The following is a 19,863-nucleotide window of genomic DNA, read 5'->3' as shown; positions in this document are numbered from 1 at the left end:
TTATTCAAATGCAGTTAACAGAAGATGAGTCCTGCTGTCATTCTTGTTTTGATCACAGAAGACTCAGAGACAAAAAGCAAAAGTTTAAAGGACCATTATGATTCCGGTTGAGGGTTTAACGTTCAAGGGCTCAGAAGGTGTCTTTGCCAGGGGAACTAGTAAGAGCAGTCACTTTTCTCGAAGGAGAAATCATGACAGTGTGTGGGAGCGAGGAACAGCGAGCGGTCCTGCACCAATCTCTCTCCCGTAGCCCGGTTTTCCATCCTTACAAGAAGCCGCCAGAGGGAGCTCAGACCCACACTCAAGGAGCAGCTTCGCGGCTGCCCGTCTTCGGTTCTGAAGAACCTAACCAAGTTTCAGTCTTGGACAAGTCTCCTCTCTGCAGGAAACATGAACGCTAGGAGTTCCCTGATCCGCTCCGCCTGTTGCATTTTTTCATTCGCTTCCTACGAACATGCCAACTCCATCCTCTGCTCCTCACCCCCGACCTCTGGCTGTGGTTTGGGGATAAGAGACCCCTCAAGGGCCAAGTCCGCTTACCTTGGCAGGTCCGGACGGGGTCTCCCGGCAGCGGTGGGCCCGGAGGAGACGGAAGCGGAGAGTTGGAGAAAACTGCTCTGCGCTGGGAGCCGGGCCGCGCGGCCCCCCGCAGGGCTCCTGGCGCCCCCCAACACTGCAACAGGCTGCGGCCCCGCGCTCGCGCCCCGGCCGGCGCCGCGCGGACACGCCCGCCCTCGGGGAACGCCGGACGCCCCCCGGGCAGCCCCGGACCGCGGAAGGCAGATCCGCGCGCCGCGGGCGCGCTCGTGGACGCCGTGTCCAGAGGGGCGCTGGCGTGTCCAGAACGCGATGCCGCCGCGGCCGCCGCTCCTCGGTGCCAGCTCTGGCCGCGCGGCCCAGGGAGGGCGAGAGAAGGCTAGGCGGGCCGGGGGCGGGGCGGGAACGACGGGGGCGGGATCAGGGGCGGGGCCTCGGGGCCTCGGGGCCTCGGGGCTTCGGGGCTGGGGGAGAGTGACAACAGGAGGCTCAGGCTGGGAGGAGGGGGCGGGGCTGGAAGGAGGAGGGGGCGGGGCCGGGGGAGGGGCCGATCGCCCCCGGGATCAGAACCCAAGGGGCTCGGGGCGCGTGTGTTTCCGGCTGCTGTGGCGGCCTCGCGCTCCCGCACGGATAGAGCCCGAGGAGGGGGAAATTTGGGAGTGCGAGCGTCTGAAGACGGCTCCCTGCCGGCCGAGTCCCGCTTCTCTTACCCCTTCGGTTGTGGGGAGAAGGCCAATCTAACAGGGCTAGGAGTGGGAGGAAGATAGAGGAGGTTCTGGGCCTGATTACAAACGATGGGGGAAGCGGGGGCGGGCGGGGTGACGCTGTGGGATGTCATGGATCACACTTGAGGAACAGCAAGGGCTGAGAAGGGGAAAAATGTGAGGCAGCCTGGCTGAGGTTGCTGTCAGTCAGAAATGCAAAATCAATATACCGGATTAATGTGAGACTGACTTCAGGAGCACAAACACTGAAGATCAGGGGGAAACAAAAAAGACTAATCAGCTTTATTGATCGGAATAATTTCTCCGGCAGTATAAAGATGGAAAGGTACGGGACAAACAGGTGGAAGGAACCTCTCTTATTAAAGAAGTGAAACCTGGAATTCAGTGAAGACCCACAGGCAGCGAAGACTGTGTGGCTCAGTTATGTGGCACGTGTGCGCAGTTCCAGACATTGGAAATCGTAGAGCAGCTGTGATTCCTGTGGTACTGGACATATGGAACTTCTCGCAGACATCTGAGATTACACTTGGGCAGGAGTCAACCTAAGGTCTACCCTCTGCTATCACGAATAACTTAGTAAGGACAGGAATACAGTGAAATATCAGTTGTTGCAAATAAACAAACCCCTCCCCAGTTGGGGATTGATGACGCCTTCACTTTCGTCCTACTCCATCCCATTTTGGGAAAATGGACAGATATGTGTATTAAAAAGTAAGTGTCTTGCTTGGATCACTTCCTGGTAAGACCAAACCGTAGACCGTTGCTAGCAGAATAAATTTCAAAATAATTTACCTTGGGCGGAAATGTGACCTCTACCTTCTCATCAGTCTTCTATTTTATCCCCTTCGAAACCCAACCCCAGTCCAAATGGCCAGTCTTGCTTTTACTTTGCTGCTTCCATAACTGTGCTTATCCCGTTCCTTCCTGCATAGCATCCTCCACCCAACACCCCCATTTACTAGGTGAAATTGTTTTTGACTCTTGATGTTCTCTTATCATACTTGTCTCAGCTCAGATGCTTAAATTCTTCTGTAAATACACCCTAGATTTTTCCCTAACCAGAATGAACTACTTCAGCACTCTATGATTTATATCTATATTCAGCCTCAGCTCATTTGTTTTACGCTTAATATTTTCCCTGGCTCACTCCTGTGCTCTATTCAAAGCTCCTTCAGGTCATGGGCATTCACTCAGCGCCCACCCCGATAAGGGCTGTACCTGTGTTCGAAATGAGTTGAACCTTCAACAGTTGGGCTCACGTAGAGCATTGTCTCCTCCACTGAGATTCATTCTGAAACAAGGATCCTCCTTCAAACTCCAGAGGCAAAACTTCCTGTAAACATCTGGACTGTCCCCCTATGTGACCCACGATGGAGAAAGATGACCCATGGCTTCCAGCCTCACTTACGGGAGAAAGTAGATTTGGAGGAAAGAGGAGCCCAAATGCACAGATTCTTATAATTTTCTGCAAAGAGGAGCTTTGGAAACCGACTAGGAATTCGTGTTAGTAAATACAGTGAGTAAACATGCAGACCATTTCTCAGAACAAAATGTGTGCATGGGACTCTTTCATTCTGTGGATGCAGAGTGCCTCACGACATGAGGGCAAAGTGAACCATAGAGAATTATTATGAGCACTGACATCTGCCAGGGGACTATTTCAACTTTCATCCAATCGTTTTCTTTTTTTCTTTTTTTTCGGAGTTAACATCAGTATGATCATTTTTACTGTACAGACGAATGCATTCAGGTACAGACATTGTGGCTTTCAGGTCTGCCCCATGCATCTGCGCTGAAGCTGTGGGATGCAGCGAACCTTTCAGCATTTCTAGATGAGCTTTCAGGCTAATTCACTTTGAACTGGCATCGTGTCCAAGTTGTGAGTCCATTGAAATAAAACAGGAGCTATGGCTGAACAATTCAAGTCATTGGCAGAAAGGGTGGTAGGTAAATGGCACTATGAAAAATGAAGAGCGTCTTGTTTCTGTGAACTAAAAATGGATAGCTCCAATTATTGCTCCTTCCACACATGAAGATGGTACAAAGTTAGTTAATTATAAATATTGCATCCAGCCGTAGAAGGGATGAGCTGTATGTTATGTTATTGCGCATTAAAAATCTTTATGAGTGTGGCAAGAGATACATATACCAACAGCTGATAAATTCAGGATCCTGGAGCAGTATCTTATTTTAATGTAAGTGAAGACCCATACAGTCTATTGCTCTAGGGATTTCCTGCTATATCCTGCTATATAAAAAGATCTTAAATCTACATGAGATATTACTTGTGATTTCAAAGCACTTAATGAAAATCTGTGTTTTTTTAAATTTGAATATCTTTCAACCCTACCCCCAGCCACCCTGCTTACAGCAGAGATAATGCTTTCTCGACTAGATTCCCCAAGGCAGGAGGCTTCCTTTCCTCCTCCCTTCCTCTTTCTTTCTCTACTTTTTTCTTTTCTGATCTTCTCTTTATACTTATTTTCTGTTTTTAAGTTCTTCAGCACCTAGCTCAGAGCCCAGCAGTTTGTGATGAGTGTGTATTGACTGTTGAACATGAATTACCACCCTCATTTTAAGGCAGAAGATGAAGAAGTTATAAACCTCTGAACCTCTGGTTGCTGAGTTCTGAGCAGAATCAGAAGCTCCTGCTCTTCCAACGGTGCTGAGGAACTTGCCACCGCACAACTGGCGTCGGAGCTACATCTTGGGGGTGAGTTAATTCAAATGAAATTTCAGAGGGAAGTCGGCCAACATTTTAAGGAGAATTTCTGCAAGAATTTTATGTCTTCAGATAGGTAAAAATTCAAGTTCAGAGCCTTAGAACATAAGGTAAATATTACTGATACATTGCCTTATAGAAGGATAAAGTGCAAGCAATAAAACAAGGCAAGACACTACAATAAGTCCCCTTGACTGAAATCACATTTGTCCATGATCTGTTATTCTGATGGACTCTTAAGAACTGGGGCAGGGATGTCTGAGAACTAATTGCTGTGCATTCAGCAACTGACTGTGCACGGATCTCCGAGGCACAGGCTTGTGTGGAGCTCGGGCATTTGAACCTGGGGAAGACTTATTTATTCTTCCCTTAGCATATCTCTACCTGGACATGGTTTTGTCTGTGAGAGCTCAGATGCAGATTTCTTGAACCACTTATCAAGGCCAGAGGTATATTATACTGATCTATGAGCACGGTTAGGACTAGTTTTGCCCCAGAGTTTGGCGAGATACCAGCTCTGATGGTACAGAAACAGACACCAAACTTGAGCTGCAAATGTTATTGCACAATTGGCCAGCAGTAATAGGCAACACCAATAATAAAGACAAAAGCACAGATTTAAAGCAGGCAGTAGAATCTGAAAATACTCTTTCTGCAATTGCTTTGAGTACAAAACATCTCAAAATGACAGGGATTTTGCCTGCAGAGTTGCTAGTGAAGATGTGGCTGAGATTGTTCCCTGAGTTTGTTTATCCAGCTGTACAAGAGTCTGTATGCCAGTAACTGGATTTATGCAAATTTAAAAATACCAAAGCCACCTTCTGAGGAAAGAAGTTTCCCCATAAGTCCACTAAAACCTTGTATTTATAAATGAGAGGCTTTATTGCTACCACATCTGCTTACATATAGTTGTGCTTTTACTATGAAAGAAAATTTTAAACTAGGTGAAACTTACAAGGGGAACACATGATGGGGTCGTTCCTCTCTCCCTCCCCCCTGTCTGTACCATTGGTCTCTATGGGGGCAGTTTTGCCCCTCAGGACCTTTGGCAATGTCTGGAGAAGTTTTTGATTGTCACACTCAGGGATAAGGAGCTGCTGGCATCTAGAGAGTAGAGGCCAGGAGCCCTGTTCAACATCTGACAATGCACGGGACCACCCCGCCCCTAACCCCAAACAAAGAGTTTTCCAGCCCAGAATGTCAATACTCTTGAGTTTGAGAAACCCTGCCCTAGCTCAGTGACTCTAAAAATTGATTATGTGCAAATGGTCGGTAGTTGTTCAAATCAAGACTTGAATTATTGCCTGCGTTTTCAATCAGCTCTTTGTCACTGGTTCCTGAGCCAGATGTCACCTAATTCGTTCACACATGGCTTTTTGTTTAGCAGGTACTGGGTCCGTTTGTCTTCTCTTGACCAAAGACACCACTAAACCCAGCTGTTCCACCTCAAATGAAAGCCTGGGCTAGGCTTCCAGGCACAACTGGCAGTAAATCGATGCCTTCAAAGCAATAAGGGAAAGAAGTGACTTCAGGGTTATCAGAAATCCCCTTCCGATGTTAAAAATTCATACCCTTCACGCACACATACCACACGCACACATGCACTCCTCAAACATTTTTTTAATTATCTGAATTTTTTTCTTTGGGACAGTGCTTATCAAATTAAAATTCTTGGACCCCCCAGTATCAGAAAGACCAAGGTGTTGTTAAAAATGCCACTTTCTGAAATCTGTCCAAGCCCTATGGATTAAGAATCCCTGAGTATCCAGTCTGGTAGCCCACACCTTTAAAATGCTCCTGGGAGGCACGGCAAGTTTTGAGTTACTGTTCTAGGACAAGGATTCTTTTCTTCCCCACACACCTGTGCATGTGTCTCTGCCGGTTTGTTTGGGTATGTGACCGAAACATCCCAAGGCTGACAGGACCACAGGGACTAACCAGGGATAGAAGTCGGTGTTGTAGAATAACCCAGAGACATGTGGGTAACTATTTCACAGCTAGTTTAATTATTTTACATGCTAATTGTTTATTCACATCTGAAAGAGTGAGGTAAACAGGATTGCTAAGACAGGAGAGAAAAATTAAGACAATCTGGGAACAGTGGAGCTTGTATTGTACATTATTGGGGCAAATTGATTGACTGGAAGGTAGCAGAGAAGTTTGTCCTGGGTCCTTGAGTGGCCAAGGTGCAGTTCTTTAAGGATTCCCCAGAAAGCAGTGAGAGTTTAGCCGTGAGCAGATGTGACGAGCTGTCCTTGTCTGATGTCAGCCAGTATCTTCCACTCAGTGCTGTCACCTGAGTCAGATTCAGCCTGCACGATGTCCTCGCTGGAAAGCCACTAGGAAGTAAGGTCCCTCTCTCCTTCCATCCAAGGCCAGGCAGGAGGCGTTTCTCTTTGCTTCTGAGCATTTGCTTCATTTTTCTGCTTTTCTGAGGATCAGCTCTACCAGATCCTTCATGGGGATCTGACTAAACCTGGCTGCCCCTCAGCAAACAAGTTTATACCATCTTGATCCTATCAGCAGGCAGAAATAATTACTCCTTTTTGAACTCCAAATTCGAAGTCTCAGGAGAGAAAAGATGACTGCACAACACGGCCAGGGTTCTATCACAGTGCACACAAGAGATGGAAAGCAGTTCAGGGTCATGTCGTTCAAACATTGCTCCAGGGGCTGACACTAGTGGGTTTAGGGTATCAGTCATCACAAGAGAACAGAACTGGCTCATATCTAAAAAGTATCTACCAGGAAATAACCCACCAGAGGGCCATACTACCCTTAGAGGCATGTGGAAAGGAGGGGACTTGAGGGCGAGTCGTGGAGGTGGTGGAGGTGGAGGTGGGGATGAGACAGGGGAAGGCAGGGCGGGAGGTTGGCATTTGTTGTTCAAAATTGCCCACACGTTGTATAACGCAAGCTGACTCCTCTTCCTTATCCGTCTTTGAAAATTATGGCTTTGACAGAGTTTATTAAATTTGCGTGGTTTTAAGAATCACCTGGAAGCTGCTTGTTAAAAATGTACAATGTGAGATCTGGGGCCCTACTCTAGAATCATGAGGGTATGGTAGGGAAGGGGATCCAAAGAATTCATATTTGTAAATGCCATTTTGATCATGCAAAACTGGCAAATTACCCTTAAAGAGCTAACCCATATAAAATATTGCCAGGTTCTTACAAGAGAACATAAATTGGTTTCAGATTTAGAGAGCAGAGTTTGATAGGCAGAGAGGGGAGGAAAACTAAGGTATGTTTGAGAGAAGCTTTAAAGCTGTGTGGTCCAATATAGTAGCTGCTAGCCACGTGTGGTTAGTTAAATTAAAATTAAAGTTAAATGAAATTAAAAATTCACTTCCTTAATTGTACTATCCACATTTCCAGTGTGCAATAGCCACTTGTGATTAGTAGCTGCAATATTGAACAGCACAGATCCAGAACACTTCCTTTGCTGCAGAAGGTTCTGATGGATAATGACACAGAGGAGGAGTCAAGGAGGGAGAAAGATGGTGTAAAACTTATGTTGGTGTCCCCATCATAGGCCTATGCAGAGTTCATACGTAAGTGTCATAATGTTGATGATGTTGACATACTCAGGCTGATGATAATAATGACACTTACTGAGCACGTGTTACTTGCAAAAGCCTCTATTGTAATCCTCCAAACAACCTGAACACTTACTGTGGTACCAAACTGTCTCACTAGGTGACATATGTGGGTAACTGTTGATTGTTGTCATGTGGAATTTAGGACTCCATATAGCCAGATGATCTGATTTTGCAAGGAAAGCCAGAAACCTAGATTTTTATGTGAAACAACTTGATTTTTTAAATGGCTTAATTTTTTTTGACAATGCAGTGAAGACCAAACAAAATATGTCTGTGAGATGGATTCAGTTCATGTAATGCAAGGTTTTGACTTTTTAGAAGCTGGATGCACTGAAAATTAATTTCCTGATTTAACTATGTTCGCCCCAGCAATGCAACTTCCACTTTAATGCTGGAGAGAATACTACCATTCTTTATCTGAAGTTATCTACTCCTACAACCCCTCTCAGTCTGAAACAGTCCAGGACTGATGACATATTCAAATAATCTTATTTATATCTGCAGAAATATGTTAAACTTTTTTTCTTCCATTTATTCAATAAATAGTCACTAAGTGCTCAATAAGACATTCTGCTAGGAACTGTTTGGGAAACCTTTATGAGAAAAAAAATCCTAGCCAAATGGAGCTTATTGAATCTTATGGACAGAAAAGGCATAATGGAAAGTCATGATAGCTGTGAATTGCTACTTCGTTTTCTGTATTTTAATCACTACTTCATGAGATTTAAATACCTTTTGAAGGAGCCTCTATGTCTTGCTGTCCATTATTTTGGATAGCACATTTAAATTGACAAGGATGGAAGATTAGTAATGACTCAGGAACTGGGAAAATGGATAAAACCCTTAATTTTGTAAGAAATCTCTAGGCTGTTTGCATTTTTTCAGAGCTGCACCCCTTCTGTTATAATACCTGGAGTCCAGCCAGGCACAAAGCTCGCTGGCTGACTACTGCAGAAAGGAATCCTGGAACCTCTCTTGCTGACCTGTTTCCCGACTTTCCAGCACAGCTAGCCAGAGACTTCCTATAGGCAATGAGGGAATTCAAAAACAATGAATGTGGTAGTTCAGCTATTTATCTGGGGACCACTGGGGATGAGACTGAGCCATTTTCCTGCAGCTGGCCACGGAGGAGGCTCAGTATGAAAGAACAGGGCCATGCAGTTGGCATATGTCTCATTCTGGGCTAAAGCTTTCTATCATAGGATTCAGTCAGACCCAAAATGCAAGATGAACATCATCTCTCTCGTTGTTACTTATAATAAATAGAAAAGAGATGGACAGATCATGTTTTCCAAAGGTGCTTGATGATAAGAATGACCAAAGGCACTTAATAATTCCCTGTGCTGGAAATGCAGATTCAGGGTCAGGGATGGAATCAGGAATGCGGTGTTCTTAGTGGGTACATTAAGTGATTGTTACCACCAGAGAAGTTAGGACGTACTGGAATGGAAGGATAAAGAAGGGTTCTCTCCCTGTAATGGTATTATTCCCAGTCATCTATTGTGTATCAGCTTTCATCAGTTTATGGTTACATGCCTAGACTTTGGAGTGAGATGGTCCTGAGTTTGAATCCAAGCTGTGAGGCTATACTGTCAGTTGCTCTGAGACATTAGGTCACTTATGTAACTTTTCTGAGTATAGATATCCTCATCTGTAAAGATGGGGTTACACTATTACTAACTTCATTGTGGAGAGTTGAGAATTTTAAATGAGAAGAGGCAGGTAAAGTCCTTAGTACAGAGTCTGGGGAATGTTCACTGGGCACTCTTTACAGTTAAAAAGCAATTTTACATACTTTGTGTCATTTGATCCTTTTACCAATCATGTGAATGATACATGATTAACTCAATTTTGTATACAAAAACTGAGGAAGAGAAATTCAGGATAGAAAACATTATATCTATATATGTTTGGGCTAGTGTGGCAAAAATAGTACACTGGTGTCTAGCAACTTGCTTTCTGAATTTGTCTAACTTTAAAGACTGAGAATATTTTTAGGAAACATTTCGTTCATTTCCCTCACTTTACAGGTGAAGGATCTAAGACTAGTGAAGTAAACTAATTTGTTCAGAGTGAGAGAGAGAGACAGACCTAAAACTGGTACCAGAATCAGGTTTTTAAAGTACATCTTGCAAACCTGTCATTGCATTGTTGAGGATGTGATTTATCTTTAAGCAAATCCAGTGATACATATTTTAGATCTGCTTCTTTGACATTAAAAAACATAACTCCTAAATCACTATTCTATATGCATCTTAAAATAGAGCATATTTTCAAGGGATTACCTAGTGTACAGTTGTACCAAAATTCTTTCAGAAACCTTTTAAATACATAGGTTCCTATGTCCACCAGAGATCCTTCTTGAATCATAATCTTGATGGGGAATGAGAATTTGCATATTTAAGTTTACTAATTAAAGTTTGAGTACTAGCTAATTAAACTATTAATTCCTTGAGATCAGAAATTGCGTATTTTCCTTCTTCTGTATTCCCATCAGTTCCAGCCAGAATTTTAGGCAAACACTCTGCACTCAGTTAACTCCTATTGAATTGAACTGTGATAGAATCAAATTATGGTAAAATGTTTGGATTATATAAAAATCTGTGAGGCACATGTATGGATGAATCATTTCCAAAGATATCATTTATAAAATTTGACCTGAATTAGAAACATAATTCTCTTGCCGGATATATTGTTTGTCTGGAGAGTATATGTGTGTGTGTATGTGCGTGTGTATATATATATATATATATATATACTCTTTCTTTCCTATATATATGAAAGAAAGAGAGAGAGATTGGAGAAAATTAGCCTTCAGACAAATGAAATCGAGTTTAATGGAGAGGGGGAAAAAAACCCAAATATCATGCCAATTTTGAGGAATGTTAGCTTGGATATTAGTTATCTATTGCTGCATAACAAGATATCTCAAAACTTGCCAGCCAAAAATACACAAATGTTTATTTTCTCCCAGTTTTTGAGGATTAACAGCTGGCAGCTGGCCAGGGTCTCTCAGGAGACTGTAGTCAGGAGGTCTGTGTTTTAACCACATTACCTTGGCTGAGGTATGGTGAGGCCAGACTCGGATCAAGAGAGAGAAACTGGAAAGAGCTTCAAGTTTTCCTTACTCTCAGCACCCTGGGGAGAACCTAGCAGGCCCCGCAGGGCCATTTGGAGGAGCAGCGGGCGGGTCACAGGGAGGGGAAGCAGGAACTGTGGGCGCGAGCCTTCAGTGTAGCTTCTGGGGGAAGGGACGGCCGAGGCAGGGGTAGCTGGTTTGGGATTGTCCAGTTTAAATCATTTCGGCAGGTGCTGGGCTGAGGAACTGTCTCTGGTTGTCTGGGACCTGGCCCTGGGATGATTCAGGTGGGTGCAAAGTGGTCCTGAGCGTGAGACCCCGATAAGGCAGGTAGTTGGAATGTGGACTTAAGCTGCTGCTTAAGGGGTAGTTGGAATGTGGACTTAAGCTGCTGCTTAAGGGGAACTGACTGGCTTCTAGCCAAGACCTCAAAACGAGACAAGACAGCATTTTAAAAGACTATGTTACAGTTTGTCAGAGCGTCAGTCTTCTGAGGGCTTGAATGGGGCTGAAGGGTCTGCTTTTAAGAAGGTTCACCCACATGGCTGTGGACATGAAGCTTCAGTTCCTCACTGAGGATACCAGGAGGTCTCGGTTCCATTACATGGGTGGCTCCAAACATCGTGTGACTGTCTTCACAACATGGCAGCCAAAGTCCCCCAGGATTGGTGAGTCCAGAATGAGAGATGCGAGGAGAAAGGTACACTCCTTTTATGACCTAGTCTCAGAAGTCATGCCCCATCATTTCCACCTTACCCTGTCGAAAGAAACAAGACTTTTAGTACAGCTCGTACATTTTAAACCGCACAGCTCCATTGGCAGAGTTCTTTCCAAAAAAAGTGATAAGAACATTTTCTCTCAGATTCCTAAGGCAATGCTGACTGGGGGAAGAAAAAATGTTCAATTTATTTTGTATGTATTTTGGTCAGTATTTTGATTCCATTACATTTTGGTATAAAAAAGTCATGGTTGCCGAAAACAAAGGTCATTTCTTTCCATAATTTTCATTTGTGATCAGAAGGTAAACTCTCGAATAACATTATGGATTGTCATATCAAAACAGCAGCTTAAAAAAAAAAGCCATATGTAAAATGATTTGCCCAAGAAAAACGTGAATATGTCATGTTTATTTGTTCATTTATTCAACAAGTATTAATAGAGTTCCTCTTATGTGCCCAGCTCTAGAGTAAGCATTGGCTAATAGAGTTCCTCTTATGTGCCCAGCTCTAGAGTAAGCATTGGCTAATAGAGTTCCTCTTATATGCCCAGCTCTAGAGTAAGCATTGGCTAATAGAGTTCCTCTTATGTGCCCAGCTCTAGAGTAAGCATTGGCTATACAACAGGGAAAAGAGATCTGTGCTTCCGGTTCTCACGGAGTTTCTGTCCTAGTGCAGGAGGAAAAGTTCTATTGAAATATTCTGACTAATGTTTGTATAATTAAAAACTGAATTGCAGTGAAAAATGTACATGATGCTATGAAAGTGGATGAAGAATGCAGAACGATTGTTAGGGAAGGCTTCCTGGAGAAACTGGCCATTAATCCTTGAGCTGTTGTCTGAACAATGAGCTGGGAAGGTGATGAGGAAATCGATTGAACTTTACAGCATATATTCTATAAGTTAAATAATCTCAATGAACAAAGAGGCCCTGAGGGTTTACTCTCTCAGACAAATGATAGGACCCTTTTAAAGATCTTCAGTATTTTACCCTCCTGTACTACGCATAACCTATTTATAAATCTAAAGATTTTACTGGACAAATACCATGGCCTCTTTCAATATATGTTATCAGAACTTCTCACTTGGCTTCCTGAGCATCCTGGGGTGCATCCTTCCCTGATGGCCACAAGGAAAATTTGGGGGATCTTAGTTATACTTACATATTCATGAAAACTTGTCGTTTCTTTGGTTAGTGTACTTAGGTGTGGTGGTCTGGTCCCCACTGTGAACAGTCACCTGTCCCTTCCCTGCACTGCAACTATTGTACATTAAATATCTTTTTTTAAATAACACTGAACCCAGGACTTCACTGGTGGTCCGGTGGTTAAGACTCCGCCCTCCCAATGCAGGGGCCCAGGTTCAGTTCCTGGTCAGGGAACTAGATCCTGCATGCCTCAACTAAAAGATCCCGCGTGCCGCAACCATGACCCAGCGCAGCCAAATAAATAAATAAATATTTAAAACAATAATAACACTGAACCCATGGAGTGTTTCCACAGCAGTGACTGGGGAGAGGGTCACATTTCTTGTGCATGGAATAGCAAGTGCAAATACCTCTAGTGGGAGTGGGGTGGGCATGTAAGGGAAACAAAAATAATTGTTTACCTGGAAAGGAGAAAGCTTAGGGTAATGTGATGTGAAAGAAGAAGGAAATGTATGAAGTAGATAAGCCAAATACGATCTAATATATAGGGTAATACTCAATCCCATTTTGCCCAAGGCAGTCCTATTTACATTAGCTCTCCCAGCATCATGGTAAATAGTACGGCCCATCAATCTTGAGAGCCTCCGGGGTTGGATGATGTATTTTATGGTCACACTATTTGAGTTAAAGATTTTGGTCTTTATCTTAATAATGATAGGAAGCCATTAAGAGTTTTGACCATAGAATAAAAGGAATAACAGATTTGTGTTTTTCTGATATCTGTCTGGCTATAGTGAGTAGAATGAGTTAGCAACGCAGAGTGTACAGGGAGACCGTCTACTGCTGTAGTTCTGGCAAGACGTGGCAGCTTAGACTGTATTGGTAGCAGTGAAGATGGACGGAGTGGCCTGATTCAAGAAATGGGCCATCTCTCTGCATTGCAGTCCTTCTGTACACCTCTGGTCAACTGACTTTTTTCTTTTTCCATGACATTGAGTATAAGCCTTTTTTTTTTTTTGCGGTAAGCGGGCCTCTCACCGCTGTGGCCTCTCCCGTCGCGGAGCACGGGCTCCGGACGCGCAGGCTCAGCGGCCATGGCCGGGCCCAGTCGCTCCGCGTCATGTGGGATCTTCCCGGACCGGGGCACGAACCCATGTCCCCTGCATCGGCAGGCAGACTCTCAACCACTGCGCCACCAGGGAAGCCCTACAAGCCTTTTTAATTCGCTTACAAGCTAGGACTCCACCACCACTTCCGAACACCTTTCTCTTTACTCTCGGCTGAAGAAATCGTTCCCTTTTCATTGGAAACTAAAACCAATAAACAGAATCTCTCTCATCGTCCAGCTATAAGATCTGCAAATTTGCCTACAGACACACAAAAGCTCTCTTCTTCTCAGATTACACCATGGATGGTATCGCTCCTTGTACTGAAAGCCAATAAAGCCTCTGATTTAGATCCTGGAAATTATCCTCTCTCCTCTGCACAGCACTCAATGTCTCGGTTTCCTCACCTCTCACTCCCTTTTGTAACCCATTCTATTCTGCTTCCTTCCCTTGCGTTTCCTGAAAGTGTTCTAAGGACAGCAGTGGCATCTGGAGATCTTTTCCAGGTCTCACCTTACTTGTCCTCTGGGCAGCAGATGATGTTGCCTCTTCTTGAAACCATCACTTACACTGGCAACTTTCCCAGTTTTTTCCTCTACGTCTTTGCAGTCATTACATGTTGGAGGACCTCAAGGCTCCTGGACCATCTTCTTACTCTGTCCTCCCCATCTCTACAATCTTATACACGTCCATATCTCTAATAGCTATTCATAGATTGTTAATTTCCCATAACTATATATCCAGGTCAAGGAAATCAAATAGTACCACCTGAAGGTCTTACAAGTGAAACAAACATTCACAAAGCCAAGCTCAACTTTGTGATTTGCTCCTATGCTAAACCTGACCATCTTCCTCACTGGTGTTTTAAGGAGTGTCATGTACATATAGTCACATAAGTCAGGATACCAGTCATCATTTACCCCTCCATCTCCCTTAATTTATCTTTTACCGAGTGATGTCTGTTTGATCCCCTGAATACCTAAAATAATGATGGTTTCTCTATTCTCTTATTTTCTACAGTAGCAATGAGTTGCGTGGGTACATTCACAGAGAAAGCAGATTATAAAATCAACCCAAGGTTAGGTTTTGCCTTGAACACAGTACAAGAAGACTGGTATTTATGGCAGTGCTGCTGAGATGATGCATGAGTCATTAATCTAGCTGCATCTAGAAGGAACGATGGACGTGGCAAGCTTCTATATTGAAGTTGAGATGTGACTGACAAATGGCCTTTAGAGAAGTAGCTGTACAAGTGAGCTGGAGGAAGAGGGGTTTTCAGGAAGGAAGAGTCTTTCCTTTTCTTCTTCTTTTTTTTTTTTTTTGGTTGTTATTGGGGCTTTTTGTTTTTGTTTGCATTCACATTTTTTATTCATTCTAGCTAGGTTCAGTGCTAAAGGCTGACCAGTGAATCAAACCAATAAAACCCCTGCCCCTAGGGAGGCTTATTGTACCTTGGAGGGGCGCAATAAACACTTAAACAAATAAACCTATAATGTTATGTAGTAATAAATGCTAAGAAGAAAATAAAGCAGATTGAGGAGTAACAGAAGCACTGGAGTGCTAATTTAGAGCTATCACCCCTCTCTGAGGAGTGATATTTGAGAAGAGACCAGAAGAAGGGATGGAAAAAGGATAGAGAATTACAGACCAATGGGTCAGCTGGTGTACAGGCCTGGGGACAGGTTGCTGAGGCAGACCAAAGATCAGCCAGGATGTGGGGTATGGGGATTTGAAGACACAACCAAGCACCGGACACAGTCTGTGGCCCCTGGTGTGGCCCGCGGATTGTGTTCTCTGTGTGATGGGAGTCCATGAGAGTATTTTGAGAAGAGACTGGAAAGATGTGAGCAGTGTTTCAAAGGAGTTTCTCTGACACCCCTTGGGAGAATTGGCTTTGGTGGAATAAGAATGACATCAGCAGAACCATAGCAGGATGTAGAAATTCATAATTTAGTACGATGAGAAGGTCTGGAATGTGACCATAGGTGGAGATAAAAGGGTTCGTTTATTGGAACAGCTGAGAGGCCATGGAAGGTTCATCATATGGATGTTTGCAGGAAACAGGCTAGAATATCCCACAGATGAGGAAGAATCACTGTGATGTTCTTAGTGACAATACAGAGGGGTGAAATGTCATAGAGGTGAGCAGTGTGATTTTAGATAATCCTAGAGCCAATTATAGCTCTTACATGAAGTTGTACCAAGAGATCAGGTGTATCTCAGTAATAGCATCTGAGAACTAAACAAAAAAGAGGAGACACTTAACATGATGAATAATGTTGAAATGTGATGAAGTCTGCCTATTTAGAACACCTGCCTCCCTGCTAGAAAGAGGAAGAGAGAGGATGTTAGGACCATTTATTTAGATGCTTAGAGCTGAGGCACAGGTTAAAAGTAATTCCAGTTGTGTTACTATTTTGTCAAGTACACTTACTAAATTTTTAAATCATATAGTACATTTAAATTAGACTAGCTTTTATGTTTCTCCTTTTCCTTTAAAAGGGGGAAAATAATCTTTATGTAGAAGGATCTTTGATAAAAGATGTTGCAAATACTAGAAAAATTTTAGACTCAACGTCAAAAAATTAATTCAACTCTTTTTTCTAAAAAAGAGATAAATATTTAGGTTTAATAACTGCTTTTGTTTTGTAATTCATGCTACTTTTAAAAAATGAAGTTCAGTCTCATGTAGATTAGCATTTTATTGTTTCCCTTAAAATTAATTTTAATGCTATCCTTAACATCATTTTAAGTCAGCATTTTTACTGTTCACTCACAGATTTTTTTTCCCTATTACGCACAGATTTAATATTACTCTTCTGTCATTCATTAATAGTCTGTCTAAAGAGATAGGCATAACAATTCGACAGAAAATATGACCACCAAAGTTTTCTGCCCTTGTGGAAAGGATGTCACCTTGGCCTGCAGTAAATTATCCTTAGAGGCTTTGCCAGAACCTGGTACCCAGAGTTACGAGAGGTGTCTGGCTCCTGCCTTAGAGCAGGTGCTGATGAGAATCTCCCCATGCTGAGGTCAACAGGGTGGAACAAAAGGTCCTGCATGAATCCTAAATTTTGAAATTATTTTTCACATATCTCTTGTTTATGTGCTCCTTTTGGCAACTTGAAAAACTTCTCTTATTCTTTCTGAAAGAGTAAAGAACAGTTATCACAGCAAGAACTTTACACTAACAGGGGATTATTTCTTTTGAACTTTGCTGTTACAGAGTTTCCAACATCTCATGAAAAACAATGCACTTCTTAGAATGAAGGTGTATTCTTATCCTGCTGCCTTTGAACTGTTCTTCTGTGTTATATAGTAATTTAGAATCAGAAATTAAAAACTTCTTATATACATAATTTAAAAAGTCATGGGGTATTTAAAAATGGATCCAAATGATCACTTTTTTCCCATTCATTTAGTTAATTTAATTTCTATTATTCTTTCCAGATGCCATTATCTTTGCATTTCATACTTGTGCTATGAATAGTATTGTTCAATGTGCATTTAATTTGGACTCATTTTTGCTTCTCGAGTACATATTATTTTTTAAAGCATGAAACCCAGTGTAGTTCAATAGCTTCAAATATTTCATTTTTTATAATTGCTATTTAAGTTTTTAAAACCTTTTAAATTATATAATCAAATGACTACAGCAAAGGAAAAAAACATGATTTCCTCATTTTCTACACATATATTCTTCTTTTTCCATATAAAAGACTTGTTAATCTGTAATCGAACTGAATCACATGATCTTTATATTGTCAAATTAATTACATCACTTGCCCTTGTGAGGATCTAAGAGTTTTGGATATAGTGGAATTAAATAGATTGAAAAAAGTCAAGTGAATTAGAAACAAATCAAATAATTCATCAGAGACCTTAAAGAAAACTACACACACACACACACACACACACACACACACACACACACACATTAAACAAAACTCTTTACTTGTAAGACTATGAGCATATTCTACAACCATACAGATTATTTGGAAGCGAAAGGAAAGAGCTTGGTGTAAATAGATTTAATTTTTTAAAGTGCCTCTGTATAATTCCACTGTTTGGTTGGCATTATATGACTCTTGCTTTCAAAACCTTGCACATATAGTGAACTTAATGGTCTAAAATTAAAATAGTTTAAAATTAAATTTATAGTGAATCATACAAATGTTATATTTTACCTAATCAAGCATAAAATTAAACTTCTATAAATATTTTGTATTCAATCTATTGTTAAATAATATGAGGATGTTTTAAAAATAAATAGTTTTATATCACTATTACTGAGCATCTTTTACTATACAGAAAAAGTTGGCTTATTCAAGTTACCTCAAATGCTAGGACCTTAGGGTATATATAAAAATACAGAAGTATAGAAAGTATTTTGTGAGCATCACAGGAAACTAGAATTTTGTTTAAGGTCCCATGAAGATCTGGAATTTAAATATATTGACAATTCTGATCTCCATTTACTGGCTTTCTGCCATTATTTTTCGATGATTCTGCTTCTATGGCACTTGACATTAGCAGCTCACTCAGTCCTCTATATTTGGCTCCTACTAAATGAACTCCCCAACCACTGTATTTCACTGAGTTATTCTGTATGGGGACCCCTATAGCCAGTGCTCTCATCCAAGTCCTATTTTAACTATGCTGGCCAGTCAGCTGTGACTGAGTGGACAGAGTTCTGTGGTCAAAATGGTGATGACTTGTTTGAGGACCCCTTGAAAGGGGTCTGTATATGCAAGCTTCTTGCATGACTGTGTTATAGAGTAGCCCTAGCGCTTTTGCTGATTCTTGATTCCCAGGATTTAGAACAGGAAGGGACTTTAGTGGTAATATAAGCTAACCTCTTATTTTGTACTGGGGAAATGATCACGGTTCCACTTGCTGATCTTACCATCTTTGCAGAATTCAGAAATTCTAAACTATCATTATTTCAGAGGCTGCCTTTGCAATGTAAAGAATGAAAAGGGATTATAAGAAATAGAGAACTTCAGGAGTAATAGCAACAGTAAACTTTTAACTAAGCAATTGTTAGCGATTAAGGAGAATCAGTACCTATGATATAAACACCACACCACAGTTAGACTTTGGGGTAAGGAGAGCAGCAAAGGAAGGAAGGACCCAGACCCCTGGATACTCTTGGATTCAGCTCAAGGAAAGTGTGCTTCTGGACAAAGCACTGGACTCGCTCAAAATGCCATCTACAGCCTTGCCCAGTTAATACTGCAGGGATAACAGAGGTCAATCTATTATAGAAAAGTGTTCCTTTGGAGCTATTTGAATTACAAAGGGAGGTCATGCTAATTATTATGGTTTATGGTATTCTAGAATCATTGTGATGTTGGTAATATTTTTTATAGTAGAGCCATTTCTAAGCAAGGCAAATTCATTTGCTGAGTGAGATTAAAGAAGGAATGGGAAAGGAGACAAACTGCTATCTGATTTACATAGCAGCATTTCTTTCTTTTTTTATAATGCCAGAACATTTGAAAACAGAAAAAAGTGAAGAACACATAGGCAGTTTTGCAAGAACAGTGTCAAGTTGTGTTTTTGTTTTTTTTTTTTTCTCCACCAAACTGACCAGATGTTTTTGTATTCTGGAGAAACTACCTCTATAACAATATCTATCCAGTCAGATTAGTTCAAACAAAACTATACTCCATGCAGATGTCTAACATGGTGGCAAAAGGGCATGGGACTGAGTTGATTTAACAAATATTTATTGCATGACTAAGATGTTCTAAACAATGCAGTATATTTGTTATCACTAGAGTTAGAGAAGAGATTCCTAAAATGAGTAAGTCATGGTTACCATCCTTGAAAAAGTCACGTTTATTCAAGGAAGAAAAATGTAAGCAAATAATTACATTTGTGGAAATAGTGCTATGTTACCAAGCTAGACCCAAAGTGCTGAGTTAACCACTGAGTTTTGGGATTGAATATAGTTATTTTAAATGGGGAAGAAGGATGCAAAGATAGTAAATTCAAACACTGAAATTAACGGTAGCTTTTCAGAACTTATAAGCATGGTAATGTAGTCTATCAAATGATAAATTAATTGATAGAATCTATAATTCCTGCCAGAGAAATTTAGGAAACCCAGCCCCAAACTGAAAATCATTCTTAAGGAAAGAATATGGATCAGCCAAAAATATATATAAATAAAAGAAAACATAATTAAAAATTATTATTTGGGGACAGAAAGAAATTATATATG

Source organism: Monodon monoceros, unplaced genomic scaffold, assembly GCF_005190385.1.
Source record: "Monodon monoceros isolate NGI ecotype Baffin Bay Population unplaced genomic scaffold, NGI_Narwhal_1 Super_Scaffold_1, whole genome shotgun sequence".
Classification (NCBI taxonomy): domain Eukaryota; kingdom Metazoa; phylum Chordata; class Mammalia; order Artiodactyla; family Monodontidae; genus Monodon; species Monodon monoceros.
The sequence above is the reverse complement of the archived record's forward strand: the minus strand, read 5'-3'. Positions refer to the sequence as shown.